The sequence below is a fragment of the Choloepus didactylus genome, chromosome 7 (genome assembly GCF_015220235.1).
Source record: "Choloepus didactylus isolate mChoDid1 chromosome 7, mChoDid1.pri, whole genome shotgun sequence".
NCBI classification, from domain to species: Eukaryota; Metazoa; Chordata; class Mammalia; order Pilosa; family Megalonychidae; genus Choloepus; species Choloepus didactylus.
In genome coordinates this window covers 118,691,782-118,707,439 of record NC_051313.1, presented here as the reverse complement: position 1 = coordinate 118,707,439, position 15,658 = coordinate 118,691,782, and the positions used below count along the sequence as shown (strand labels likewise).

General features: G+C 41.0%; 1 pseudogene; it reads right to left on the bottom strand.

Moving 5' to 3' along the window:
- Positions 1–15,658, bottom strand: part of LOC119540714 — a 35,453-nt pseudogene continuing 19,795 nt past the window's right edge.

Sequence of the window (15,658 nt, the reverse complement as noted above, 5' to 3'; positions counted from 1 at the left end):
TCACTGGAAAGAGGAAAGGGACTTAAGAATCTATTAGGATGAATTTTAACTTTGTAGTTCTGTGTCTTTTCTTCTACTAGACAATGGGCTCAGTGAGAGCCACAAACCGGTCTTGTTCTTTGTGTAATAGAGGGGCAGTATAACACAGTGGGTGAGGGTGCAGCCTGCGGTGCCCCAATGCCTGCCTCAGATCTCAGTTCTGTGGCTTTCAAACTGTGTGACCTTGGACAAATGGATGCCCTCTCCTGAAGTCCCTTTCCCCTCTGTAAAATGGGGCAGTGATGGTACTAACCTCCAAACCTAAATCAGTGAATACAAGAGAAAAATTTAATAGTGCCTGATGCATAGTAAGTAACTCAACTACTGTTGTTTACCACATATATTTGTTATTGTCATCATCTAATTCAGTGACTCTAAAATATAAACTGTTCAAAGATTCCCTGTTAGCTTCCCCACCTCGATGGTTGCTGATGTGCTCACAGACGTAGGGGACTGGTGGTTTGATGGGCTGAGCCCTCAGTCACGGGACCTGCCCTTGGCAAGATTGTTGCTGCAAAGGAGAGGCTAGGCCTGCCTATAATTGTGTCTAAGGGCCTCCTCCCAAATGCCTCTTTGTTGCTCAGATGTGGCCCTCTCTCTCTAGCTAAACCAACTTGGCAGGTGAAGTCACTGCCCTCCCCACTACGTGGGATTTGACACCCAGGGGAGTGAATCTCCCTGGCAATGTGGATATGACTCCCAGGAAGGAATCTAGACCTGGCATCATGGGATAGAGAACACCTTCTTGACCAAAAGGGGGATGTGAAAGGAAATGAAATAAGTTTCAGTGGCAGAGAGATTCCAAAAGGAGCCGAGAGGACACTCTGGTGGGCACTCTTACACACAATATAGATAACCCTTTTTAGGTTCTAATGAATTGGAAGAGCTAGCAGTAAATACCTGAAACTGTCAAACTACAACCCAGAACCCTTGAATCTTGAAGACGATTGTATAACAATGCAACTTATGAGGGGTGACAATATGATTGGGAAAGCCATATGGTCCACACTCCCCTTTGTCCAGTGTATGGATGGGTGAGTAGAAAAACGGGGCAAAAAAAAAAAAAAAAAAAAGGCACCCAGTGATCTTTTTTACTTTAATGATTCTTTTTCACTTGAATTTTTATTCTTCTTATTTTTGTGTGTGTGATAATGAAAACGTTCAAAAATTAATTTTGGTGATAAACGCACAACTATATAATGGTACTGTGAACAACTGTATGCTTTGTATGACTGCATGGTATGTGACTATATCTCAATAAAATTGAATTTAAAAAAAAGAATTAAAAGTATATTATTGTTAAAAGCTCAGTCTGTGGAGTCAGGTAGGGCCTTAATAAAAATCCTCATATGGATTTGTGTCTCTGAATAAATCATTTGAAGAGATTTTTATAATTTTTTGATTATTTCTTTCCAAATACAAAACTGGGATGATCATTCTACTCTGACAGGATAACTTTAAAATTATTTACTTGATTTACCCACTTAGTATCATTGTTTAATTAAGTATTAGTGAAAAATTAATAGCCCAATCCATATCATATTTGAATGAGCCAATAAAAATATTTCACCTCAAGATTAGGGCCTATTCTCAATTCATATTTACCCACCCTTTTACATTTCTAATCTTAAACACTTACTGTATCTTCAATTTCTTGCACATCCATCCATTTTCCCTTCTTACATTTATTCCTTACCTTTGCAATATCATGTCTCCTGTAACAACTAGAGAAAAACACTCAATATAGATACCCAGGAATCTGTTACTTCAGTGCCCACCATGATGAATTAAAGTCCACCATGGTGAATTAAAGCATTTTGTGAGCACTCTCCAGAGTCATTAGAGTTGAGTGGCCAGAGACCCTGCGTAATCTTGGTTCTGAACCAATGGGCCACATGGTCATTCTGGGTTCAGTTTTCTTATCCTGTAAATTAGTGAGCTGAATCATATCACCTTGAAATAGACATTTGCTAATAATATCAGCAGATATGAAGAATAGTAGCACCAGAATATTATCACTAGAAATAGAAGTAATGCTAATTCAGATATCTGCCATCTTCAAAGCACAGAACGAGGTGTTTGGGGTGAGGGGGGGCTGGAATCACGAATGGGGCATGTTCTCTGAGCTTCCAGTGCTAACAGCTCTGCGATGGTTAAGTTCATGTGTCAATTTGGCCAGGTTATGGTGTCCAGTTGTCTGGTCGAGCTACCCTGGTCTGAATGTTACTATGAAGATATTGTGTGAACTTGAAATATCAGTAAGTTGATTGTGTCTATGGCTGATTACACCTACAATCAACTGAAGAGACTGCCTTCAACAATGAGAGAAGTCTCTTCCAATCAATTGAAGGCCTTAAAAGAAGAAGTGATGATTTCAGCAGTCAGAATGGAGAATTTCCATCTCTACTTCAGCCAGCCAGCTTCTCCTGGGGAATTCCTCAAAAACTTTCATCAGAGTTCCCAGCTAGCAGCTTGCCCTATGGAATTTGGACTTGCCCATCCCCAAAGTCACATGAGACAATTCTTATAAAAATCTCTTAATATATTTATATGTATCCTGTTGGTTCTATTTCCCTAGAGAACCCTGACTAATACAAGTCCCATATGGGAAAATAAAACACAAACAACCCTGAGATTGAAGCAAGTGATGAACACCATTAAAACAATAACTGCAGGACAGGGATATGGAAGAACCTGTTTGATGTGGCCTGAGAAACCATACTGGACATCAGGACTTGGCGTTCAGGGAGGGCTTCTTACAGGGATAGGTGATTGACTACGTATGTGTGTATATATTGGTGTACCTATATACATAAATATTTATGTTTCTATATTTCATTTTTTTCCAAATGCCCAAACTCTCAAAAGTAGATTTTACTTAGCCAAAATGTTCTACTCATTCCCTTAATTATATTGCCTCAGGAGCATTGTCCTTGTTTTATTGATTATTTTTATGCCTTTGACTGTAAATTAACTGAAATTTGTTTTAGAAGGAATTAGAAGGGATAGAAGGGAGAAAAAGAAGGGAAGATAAAGGAGGAAAGGAAGAAAGAAAAGGAAGGCAAAAAGTCCAAAGCAAAGAGCAAAGAGATTTGGTTCTGATTCTATTGTATAGCCCTATTTATCTCTTACCTAATCACCTAAAGTTGATTAAGAGATTTGCATTCTTCCAAAATTGTCTTCCTCTTTACTTTTTACGCTGATTTCTTCAGTATATTGTAATTCCTTTCACTCATTTTAATTCAATTCAGTTGTATGCAGCATACCTCAAGATCATATTGTACATGTGCTTCAAGTCTTCTCAATTTGTTTCCACAAACATTTTTAGAACCCACTGAATTATATATTGAACTATTTGTCTTTTGTCTCAAGTCTTAGTGTTACATGAATGAATCCATTTTCTGGCAAATGTGGGTTTGAAGTTTATATCAGTCTTAATTAAGGAATAATGCCAGCCTGTAGCTAGAAGCACATTGGACTCATACATATGGGGTTGTAATCAGCTAACACCCTCCTCTCTTCCTGTTTTTTTTTTTCCCCTCTACTATCCTTTCTTGAATGGGTCTATTCTTGGGTAATACATGAGATGTAAAGATAATAAGGAATGTTTACCCTTCAGCTAACATTTGTTTTAATAACAACAAACATATTTACGATACGCCTCATTATTTATAACAATTGCAAAGAACTAAGATTATATATTTTAACAAAATGTACCTTAAAACGGTAAAATTTTAAAGTATGATTATGTGTATATTGCTAATATTTTCAATCTGCTATCTTAAATATCTGTCATGGACACAAGATATGCTATTGTAGGTGACCTAAATGAAAAAAAATTCCTAACATTTACATTTATATATTAAGTTACTTTGCAATGATTAAAATTCCTTTTATATTAACAACAAAAAAAGATTCCCTGTTAATGTGTTTCTCCTCCCCATACACCACACATAGCTTGCATCTTCTTTTCCACTGTGTTTCCAGTACCCTACCTCTAGGATACTTCACAGGGACCTCTGAACCCGGGGATGCATCCAGGACACACGACGACAATGCCAGCGATGATGCCCACCAGCCCCACTGCCAGGCCCAGAGCACAGACCACAGTCTCCATCGTCTCACGCACCTGGATGGGCTCCTGGGCCTCTGGGGAGAGAATAAAGAGACGGGGTCAGAAGGTGCAGAGTAGGGACTGGCCTCCAGGTGTAGGGTGCTGAACGTTAGAAATCATTAGATGGTGGCCTTTGGATAATGTGACCATGAGACATGGGATTAAGGAAATCAGGTGCCGAGGGGAGGATTCTGGATATAAAGTGTCAGGATGGGGATACCAAAGGGAGAGGACACCTACCCCAGTGCTGGAGGAGCAGCCTGTCCAGACCCCAGTGCTCCACCCGGCAGTCATAGACGTCCTCGGCTGTGGGAAGGAATGTCAGGTAGTGGAACTTGTGGAATCTGAATTCTGTGCTGGGTAGAAAGATGGTCTTGACGACAGCCTTGGTGACTGGCTGCCCGTTGTGCAGCCACGTGACGTTGCAGGTGGGAAGAACTTGTCGAGGTGTCAGATGAGGGTGTTGGGCTGGCCCAGCTCCACAGGCTCCTTGGGAAACATGGTCGCTTTGGGGACTCTGAGGGAGGACAGGACCTGGTAAAGCTACCACCTTTGGCCATATCTCTAAGGTTCTACCATTCCGGGCCCTATATCCTCCAAATAAGGGCAACCTCTCTCAGGGCCAAACTTCTGCTGCCCCAGGACTCCAGATCAGAGCCATGGGTCCTCATGCTCCTAACCTTGGCTCCCCTGCCAACCTTCCTCTTGCAGAAGAATCAAGGCCTCCTCCCCTGCTTTACTCCAATTCCTGCAGGCTCAGGAGGAGGGCTCGCTCCTGTGTGGGCATCTGGGTCTCCACCAAGGCGCAGAAGGGCCTCCCATCCCTCCAGGCAAGGCCAGTACCGAACATGGCCCTGGTGTGATGGGACCGTTGGATCAGGATGTCCAGGTTCTTCCTCGCCATGACAATGTCATCTATACCCCTCCAAGCATCAAAGTCAAAGGCGTGAACAAACTATGGCAGATGCCAGACCGTCTCCTTCTGATCCAGGTCCACATAGAACTGCTCATCCTCATCAAATGTGAACATGTATTCCCCAGGTCTACGTGTCTGGACAAATTCTGCTTACATTGACACGTGGTCTGCTGCATGAAGAGGAAGAAGGAGGCTGGGGAATGCGTGAAGATTCAGGAAAGTAAACACAATACAGGAAGTGAGCAGATAAAGGGGAGGCTATTAGGGACCTGAAGGAATGATACAGAAAAGGAGAAAGGCAAAATGACAGAAAATAAAACAAGTGGGAAGGAAACAATGAGAGAAATGACTCATTAAAAATTAGGATTCTTTCCTTTGTCACTGAAGACTCAAAAAAAATGAAAATATTAAACATAAAATAAAAACAATGAAATTAGATAAAATTTATTGAGCACCTGCTATGTGCTAGGTATTTATTCACTGAATCCTTGGATTCCACGTAGAAGGCATTATTTTGCATTCAGGGAAATGACTGCAGAGGGTTAAGTAACTTGCTTAAGCAATATTGAGTTATCCTCCTCCAACCCTCCACAGGACCAGACATAAAAATGATTGTTAAAGCCACGAAGCAGGGAATGCTGGAGTGGGCTTTTCTTCGTTTTCAGGGTGGCAAATTTTTAAAATAATGGAGGAAATAAAAACAGTTCCAGAGTTTTGATGCTCTTTATAAATTTCACATTACTTTCTTAGTTTAAATAAAAACTATGGGGTGTGTAATTTTGTGTGCAACCCTTTCATTTTAGGCATATTAAATTAAAACATCCACACATTTTCTTGTTGAATTTATGTGTGGTTTCATTTGGAAATAAAAATTTTTGTTGCATTTGAAGTACTGTTAGGATAGTATCTTAGTTTTAACTGATGTGTAAGGAGCAGCAAATAGCTGAGAACAAAAGAATCTGCTGGTATTACAGCAGAACAATGAAAATGAGAGCATGTGGGGGTTTCCAATGGTAGAGGAACCAGGCTGAACTGAGATGAGACATCAGAGTTCACTCGTCTATCTCCCTAAACAAGGGTCCCCCTGAACAGCCCCCACAGGCAGGGAACAAACTCTCTCATTGGAGCTTTGTAGTGACAGGTAGTGACAGGGAGCTCATTATCCACATGGATGCTTAGGATTCTCCACTGGGGGTAGGGGTTACTGGAATCACTTACTTACAGAAAAGGTAAAAGAAAAAGGGGGAAAAAACAAAAATTACTGAGAACACACATGGCAACATGGATGTGGTTTATTCACCTTAGGATATTCATTTTTACAATAATCACAAGTTCTTAAAACTAAAAATCTGTGCATTTTGAAGCAAATCATTCTCTTTCAAATATTAATTTTCATTCAGTAAAAAAAATCACATTCATTTGAATCTTCACTCCAAACACAAGGCTATAACTCAGAAGACTTACCCACTTCTCAGATGTGTGAAATCCAGAGGATGAGAAAGGCAATGAAAAGACAATTATTACCTATGTGGTTTGATCACTGCCGAGTATATGAGGTATACACAAGATGCTGCTAGAGAGTAAAAGGGCACAAAAAATTAAAATGAGACTTAGGAAAGGTTTCCTGAGGAAGGTGTTGCCTGAAGTTAGCAAAGCAGAGAAAGGAGAAAATGGTACTTCTAGCAGAGGAAGAAGTATATTCAAGAGTGGAGAGACACAAAGCTGCAGGGAGAACTGTAAGTTCTTCAGTGTGACTGGAGCTAAAGAGTTGTGATGACAGGGCTACAGAATGGTGAGCCCAGTGTGCAAACTGCAGGTGTTTGAATTTTATCCCATGGGGCTTGGGGGTTGAAGGATATTAAGCATGAGAGTGATGTAATCAGATTTGTATTTGGAGGCAGCAGCCGTGGGAAGGATGAAATGGAGGAGGGTAGTTTGAAAGTAAGGCCAGCAGGAGCTCCTCAGCAATCAGATGAGGACTGAAGAGGTTACAGGAGGGGGAAAGGAGATCAGGTAAGTTTGAATGTCAGTGAAGAGGTCAGAATCCATAGGAATCAGTAAATGATGGAGTCCAGAAATCATGCAATGTGGAGAAGTATGGTGCCATTGACAATAAGGAAGTGATTGGGAAAAGATGAAACACTCTGTTTGGGACATGCTGAGTTTGACTTTGCATGCTACAAAGTGGAGTTGACTTGAGGGCGCTTGAAAGAAGTGATTAGATCTCAGGCTAGACTTGGCTAGGGGCAAAGACTGGGGAATCCTCAAGGTAGGTGACATTACACGTTTGAATTGGGTCACCAAGAACAGTGTGTAAGGTGAGAAAGAGACTGAAAGGGAGAGGACGGAAAAATAGGAGAAAAACAAGGAAAAGGTGTGGTCACAAATGACACAGGACTAGGGAAAAATTCCACGGAGTAGGAAGTGGTCAGCATCACAGATATTACTAAGGACACAGTAAGCTCCAGGCAAGAAAGTGACCACTGGTTTCAGTTGTTTGGAGGTCACTACTGGTCAACTGAGCCTACCTATAATTGTGCTTAAGAATCTCCCCCAGAGAACCTCTTTGTTGCTCAGATGTGGCCTCTCTCTCTCTCTAAGCCCACACGGCAGGTGAACTCACTGCTTTCCACCCTACGTGGTCATGACTCCCAGGGGTATAAATCTCCTTGGCAACGTGGGACATGACTCCTGTAGATAAGCCTGGACACGGCATCATGTGATTCAGAAAATCTTCTTGACCAAACGGGAAAGTGAAATGAAACAAAGTTTCAATGGCTGAGAGATTTCAAATGGAGTCAAGAGGTTAGTCTTGAGAGCATTCTTAGGTGCCATGTAGATATCCCTTTTTAGTTTTTAGTGTCTTGGAAGCTGTTGAATTGCAACCCAGTAGTCTTGATTCTTGAAGATGATTGTGTAACTATATAGCTTGTATGGTATGACTGTGTAATTGTGAAACCCTCATGGCTCACATTCCCTTTGTCCTGTGTATGGACAGATGAGAACAATGGGGACAAAAACCAAATGGAAAAATAGGGTGGAATGAGGGGGATAGAATGTTTTGGATGTTCTTTTTCACTTTTACTTTGATTTTTTTTTGGAGTAAGAAAAGTGCTCAAAAGTTGATTCTGGAGGAGTCGGGCAAGATGGTGGCATAGAGAGGAGTGGAAGCTAAGTAGTCCCCCTGGAACAACTACAAAAAACCAGAAACAACTAGTAAATAATCCAGAATAACTGTGGGGGGACAAACGAGACCATCCACTCATCATACACCAACCTGAATTGGGAGGAATGCCCGAGAACACAGCATAAAATCTGTAAGTAAAACCTGCGGAACCAGGTCGGGAGACCCCCTCCCCCATAGCCCGAGCTGCGGAGCCGCGTGGTGCCACAGAGAAGCTCTCTCCCAGCAAGCAAATACAGCTCAGCTGAGCTCCAACCAGGGTTTTAAGTAGCGAGTGTGAACTGCTCACTACAGGTACGCAGCCCCAAAAAACAGACAGAGGCTTTGGGTGACGACTGACCTGGGAGAGCTGGAGGGTTGCCTTGGACTGGGTCTGAAGGGGACTATCTGTTTCTTTTTTGGCTCAGTGGAGAAAGCCCCAGGCATTTCCAGTTTCCAGGGCTGTGACTCTGGGAAGGGTGGAGACACCACAAGCAGAGAGCGAGACCATTGAAATGCTAATGACCTCCACCTGAGGGGTCTGTCTTCTCTAGGAGGAAAGGGGTGGGGCCCTTTGCATTCAGAACCAGACCCCAGAGCCTGGGAGAACACAGCCATACCTCCTCACACCAGTCAAGAATTATAGGCTAACAGGCATCACCTGCTGGGCAGAAAAGCACAGTGACCTGAGGCATCAAAGGGTGGAGCAATTTTCTAAGACACACCCTCAGGGAAACCAGATACTGAATATTTCTTCCCTGTGAGACGTGAGCCTGTTCTGGTCTGAGAAAACCCGATTTGGATAACCAAGGAAACCATGCCTAGACAACAGAAAATTACAACCTACACTAAGAAAAACAGAGTTATGGCCCAGTCAAAAGAACACACTTACACTTCAACTGAGATACAGGAATTTAAACAACTAATGCTAAATCAATTCAAAAAGTTTAGAGAAGATATTGCAAAAGAGATAGAGGCTGTAAAGGAAGAACTGGACATGTATACAGCAGAAATCAAAAGTTCAAAAAAACTACTAGTAGAATCTATGGAAATGAAAGGCACAACACAAGAGATGAAAGACACAATGGAAACATACAACAGCAGATCTCAAGAGGCAGAAGAAAACACTCAGGAACTGGAGAACAAAACACCTGAAAGCCTACACGCAAAGGAGCAGATGGAGAAAAGAATGAAAAAATATGAGCAACGTCTCCGAGAACTCAAGGATGGAACAAAGTACAATAATGTACGTATCATTGGTGTCCCAGAAGGAGAAGAGAAGGGAAAGGGGGCAGAAGCAATAATAGAGGAAATAATTAATGAAAATTTCCCATCTCTTATGAAAGACATAAAATTACAGATCCAAGGAGCGCAGCGTACTCCAAACAGAAGAGATATGAAGAGGCCTACGCCAAGACACTTAATAATCAGATTATCAAATGTCAAAGACAAAGAGAGAATCCTGAAAGCAGCAAGAGAAAAGCAATCCATTACATACAAAGGAAGCTTAATAAGACTATGTGCAGATCTCTCAGCAGAAACCATGGAGGCAAGAAGGAAGTGGTGTGATACATTTAAGATACTGAAAGAGAAAAACCACCAACCAAGAATCCTGTATCCAGCAAAGCTGTCCTTCAAATATGAGGGAGAGCTCAAAATATTTTCTGACAAACAGACAATGAGAGACTTTGTGAACAAGACACCTGCCCTACAGGAAATACTAAAGGGAGCACTACAGGGTGATAGAAGACAGGAGTGTGTGGTTTGGAACACAATTTTGGGAGATGGTAGCACAACAATGTAAGTACACTGAACAAAGGTAACTATGAATATGGTTGAGAGAGAAAGATGGGGAGCATGTGAGACACCAGAAGAAAGGAGGAAAGATAACGACTGGGACTGTGTAACTTGGTGAAATCTAGAGTATTCAACAATTGTGATAAAATGTACAAATATGTTCTTTTACAAGGGAGAACAAGCAAATGTCAACCTTGCAAGGTGTTAAAAATGGGGAGGCATTGGGGGAGGGATGCAATCAGCATAAACTAGAGACTGTAACTAATAGAATCATTGTATTATGCTTCCTTTAATGTAGCAAAGGTGATATACCAAGGTGAATGCAGATAAGGGGGGGGGATAGGGGAGGCATGTTAGACACTTGACATTGGTGGTATTGTCTGATTCTTTACTCTACTTTGATTTAAGGTTATTTTTCCTTTTGCTGCTTCCTAGCTGTCATTTTTTTTTTGTTTCCTCTTTCTTTTGCCTCTCTACCTTCTTTGACTCTCCCTCCTGCCTTGTGGAAGAAATGTAGATGCTCTTGCTTAGTATGAGCAGAATGTTCAATTAGGATGAACTTAAATGTTTGGAAATGAACAGGGGTGTTGGTAGCAAGATGTGAGAATAACTAACAGCGCCGAATGGTGTGTGAATGAGGTGGAAAGGGGAAGCTCAGAGTCATATATGTCACCAGAAGGAAAGTTGGAGGTCAAAAGATGGAAATGTTTAAAACTGAATCCTATGGTGGGCAATGTCCATGATCAACTGTACAAATACTAGAAATCACTTCATGAGCCAGAACAAATGTATGACAATACAATTAGAAGTTAATAATAGAAGGGCATATAGGGAAGAACTATATACCTATTACAAACTATATACTACAGTTAGTAGTATTTCAACATTTTTTCATAAACAGTAGCAAACATACTGTATCAATACTAGGAGTCAACAATTGAGGGGGGTTGGTTAGGGATAGGGGAGGTTTAGAGTTTCCTTTTCTTTTTTTCTTTTTTCATCTTTCACTTTATTTCTTGTCTGGAGTAATGAAAAGTTTCTAAAAATTGAACAAAAATTAAGTGTGATGGATGCACAGCTGTATGAGGGTACCCAGGGGCAAGTGATTGTACACTTTGGATCTTTGGATAATTGTATGGTATCTGAACAATCTCAATAAAAATGAAAAAAAAAAAGTTGATTCTGGTGATGAATGAACAACTCTATGGTGGTACTATGAATAGTTGATTGTACACTGTGGATGACTGTAGGGTATGTGAATATATCTCAGTAAACCTGTATTTTAAAAGAAGAAGAAGCAAAACAACCTGCTTCCATAACTATAGGTGATGGAATTTCCACAGGCGGCTTTTGTTGCCTGAAGATGGACCAGGCTAGGTAGAAATTATTCACTTTGGACTGACAATAGCTGAAAGTGAGGTTTCATACGGGTTTGGCTTAGCGACTGGGGCCTCTAAGAAGGAAGAGCCCTGTGGGAACGAGGGTGTAGGAGGATGTGAAGGAGATGGAGGTTGTTCTGAGTGGACAGGTCCACGAGAGGAAAGTGGGTGGGGTGGCATCTGGGCTTGTATTGACCATGTAAGAATGGGGGTCAAAAACTATAGACCAGGAGCAAAAATTACAAGGACTTTGTAAGAGTTTGTAAACTTTGTACATTCTCCATTTTAAGAAAAAAATAATACTGCTGTTTTCTGATTGGGGTTGACAATAAAGCCTGAAACATGAAGAAAATTACAAAATTAAAGTGCATATTAATATTTTTACATTTGACCACATCCTTGGTGTTCCTGAAATGACTATAGAAAGTGTTAAAATAACTTTTGTCTATACAAAATTTTTCTCAAAGGAAAAGATATTGATGAAGCAATTGCAGGTCTCCCAAATTATAATAAGTCTGTGCTTTAAACCCACTGATGAAAAAGTTGCTGGAACAATGGTCAAAATTTTTCTGTATATTTCATGATTATGTTATGGAATAAAAATTAAACACATTAGTTCAGTTTTATTTTCTTTTAATTAAAACAAAGAAAGAAAATATTGCTTAAAATATAAAATATCTGCTATAGAGTACTAAATATCCAGTAGATAACATGTCAACTTGTGGGTTTAGAAATCCAATAATCTCTCATTTAATATCCTGATATTTTCAAGTATGGAGCAGCATTACAAGCACACACATTGACAGATACTATTTTTTACTATGAAAATTTCAGACATATAGGAAAGCTGGGAAAGTAGAAAGTACAAAGAATATATATATCCATTCATTTCTTACCTTAAAGTTAGCATATAGCATGTACGCTCTCTTATATCTTGCATTTTCCACTATATCCTGGAGATCCCTCCACATCAGTACAAAGACATACTCCTCATTCTATTTTGCAGCTTTATGTTACTCCCTTATGTAGATGTACCATAGTTTTTTCAACAATATTCCGCTGCTGCTGGACATGTTTGCAATCTTTTGCTATTACAAATAATGGCAAATTTTTTTAAAAGGCAGATAAACATATAATAGAGATAATGTACATATATTTGGTATTTTTTTACACATATTAGCATATGTTTTATAAGAAAAATATTACCTGTATTGATTTGTTTATAATTCAGTTTATAACATTCTTCAGAACACTCAAGTTTCCTGGAAAATTTTGGGAATGTCAGGTATGCTTCACCATGAGTGTGGGAACCAACGGATTTGAGGAATGGAAGGTGAGTAGACATTACAAGTGCTTAATAAGTGAAAGATAATGATACCAGTAATAATGCAGACAGTGATGTTAACAATAGCAGAACATTATTTATTTTTCCTTATTTGAGCATGTCATCAAAGAATTTGAGAGCAGGGTGACTGCATTTTACTCTTCAGTCTGTCAGTTGTTTAAATGTTCCAGGCATTATGATAAGAACCTGTACTGGAGGGAGCTGAAAGTGGGACACATCCTGAGGGCCTGTGGAAAGGAGGAAAGGGCAGCCAAGAGTGTACCCAGGCCTCAGGAGCGGTGTCTGGACTCTAGGGTGTAGGTCTCCAGGGGTCGGAAATGCCTGGGAGTCCTCTCTCTGGGAGACTCTGGGCTGGCACAGATTTGGAGCCTCCAGGCAAGGAGGAGTCGAACCACAAGATGTAGCCAAATCACAGCTGGCAGCACCGTTGTCAGCCACCGTGAGGTGAGAAGAGGGAAGAGAATCTGCTCCTCTGTAGACTTGACCATTTTCCCAGAAGACTTCCCACGAGGATAAGGGAGGAAGAGAAGCTGGAATGGAGGGAGCCCATTCAAGGAGAGGCATCTGTCCAGCAGTATTAACAAGGTAATGTGAGGGAGGGGGACTGGGGGAGGTGGTTAATTTAGCAGAGTTGATCGGGGCAGCCTTTCTAAACTGGTACCACAGGAGTCGTGAGCAGACGACGAGATGGAAGCTTTAATTTTAAGACCTTGAGCAGGTGGATTCCAAGGAAAGACAGTGCGGCTGTAGCTTCATGAAAGGAGAGTGAAGGGAGGTGAGGTTGGAGAGACCTGTGAGGCCAGTTCATATAGAGAGAGCCTTGTTAGCCAGTAAGGAATTTAGATTCTCTTCTAAGTGAGAAAGGATGTCTGAACGAGGGGAGAGACACAATGGGACAGGTGGGAGAAGTAAAATGTCTTCACTAATTCCAAAATCTCATCATTCCGCAACCTCACCCCATTTCCTGCTGACTATAAGAAGCCTTAATGAAATTAGCTTCCAAAAGAGGTGAAACCTCTTCCTGTACATTTCTTAGTAAGTTTGCTATCCGACCCTGCCCGTCCTGCCTCATGTTTAACAGGCTAGCCTTCATTTGCTTCTGAGTAGCAATGGTGCCATGGAACGAATATGGGCTGTAGCATCCTAAAGACCTTCCCAGCCACTGTCTAGGTGTCTGACCTTGGCAATTTATGGAATTTGAATCCCAGTTTACTCCTCTGTAAAATGGAGATAATTATACTTAACTTGCAGTTAGGTGTAAAGAAGTGAAATAATGCATGTGTGACAGAATAATGCAGCTTTTCTTTTTTCTTTCCCTGCATTTAAGTTTGTGATACAGGGTAATAACAAATATCACCTGCAAAATTCTTCCTCTTCTGGCTTTGAATTTCCCAAAGCTTGGAGCATACTTGGCATTGTTCCAGGTGTCCCAGAGTAGGAGAGAAAGAGAAGAATGCCATTGAGAGACAGTAAGTCAAGTCGGAGAGGAGAGATTCTCCCCAATTGTGTGTCCATGGGTCCTAAGAGAGTCCTTGGCAGCACCCAGGGGTGTAGAGAAGGCCTCAGGTGGGGGAGGGGAGGAGGTGGCTATGGGGTGCATCTTCATAGTCCTACTCCTGGGTGCCCCAAGCCTGGTACAGGAGCAGCAAAGCTGACAATCTGAAAGGACTGTACAGGCTAAGACATGGGCATCCTCGGGGTAACCAATCTAAACAGACACACGAAGACAGAAGGGCGTCTCCAGTGCCTGAGCATGTGTCAGGGCACAGAACCTTTGAACATCTATGGGAGAAGGAAGCCCCAGTGATGACTGAGATGGAATTTACCACTAGCCTCAAGGGAGGGAGATTGGAGTCTGATTTAAGACAATTTAAATAATCTTACTATTTCTTGCCTTTTGTGCACTATTTTCTTGATTTTGTGTACCAAGACTCAAACATACCACACATGAAAAGCATTTAACACAAGACCTGGCTCATGGTATGTGTTCAGTGAATGGCAGCCAGTGTTAATAAACCCAGCTGCAGAGCAGTGGGAGTAGGTCTGATCTGAAGCAAATATAATGGAATTAAATAGAATTCTACAAATGTTTTCACACCTAGTATGTTCCAGGCAACATGACAGGTGACGGAAATATAGGACACAGATGCCCTTGCTGTAGAGGAGCAATCAGTGGCAATGGTAGAAACACAGTTAACTCTGACCTGTGGCAGAATGCGGTGTGTTCTCTAGTGTGAGAGAGTAGGCAAAATACGGAGTCTTGAGTTTGGGAAGGCTTCACAGAACAGGTGACATTTAATTTGAAATGTCCCAGAGAAGGAGACATATAATTTTGAATAGTTGGCAGGGGAAGGCAGGTTAGACACAGGGAATGGTAGGTGCAGATGCAGGGAGGAGTAAGCATATATTAAAATTTTGTGTAACTTAACCATTGACTATTTTCCAGAGAGCTATTAGGAATAAAGTTGAAATGGTGGATTGGGGTAGTTTGAAAAGGATCTTCATCCTGTAGGTAATGGAAAAGTAATAGGAATTTAAAGCAGGAGGAAGGGAAAAGAAAATAGCCTACAAACTTCCAAAGAGAAAAACCAACAACAAATCCCATACAAAGGATCAGTACTCTGAATGTCTTTTGGCTTCTCAGCAAAAACACTAGAAACTAAGAGACTATAGAGAAATACCTTTGAAATCCTGATGGAATCATTTCAAACCTAGAGTTTTATACCCAACCAAGCTATCATTCAAGTGTGAGGGTGGAATAAATACATTTTATGACATGCAAAGCATTAAAAAATTTGCCTCACATATATTCCAGAAGCTAAAAGATATGCCTTATTAAAATAAGGCAGTAGACCACAAGAGGGTAATTACTGGCTACAAGAAACAGAAGATCCAACACAAAGGA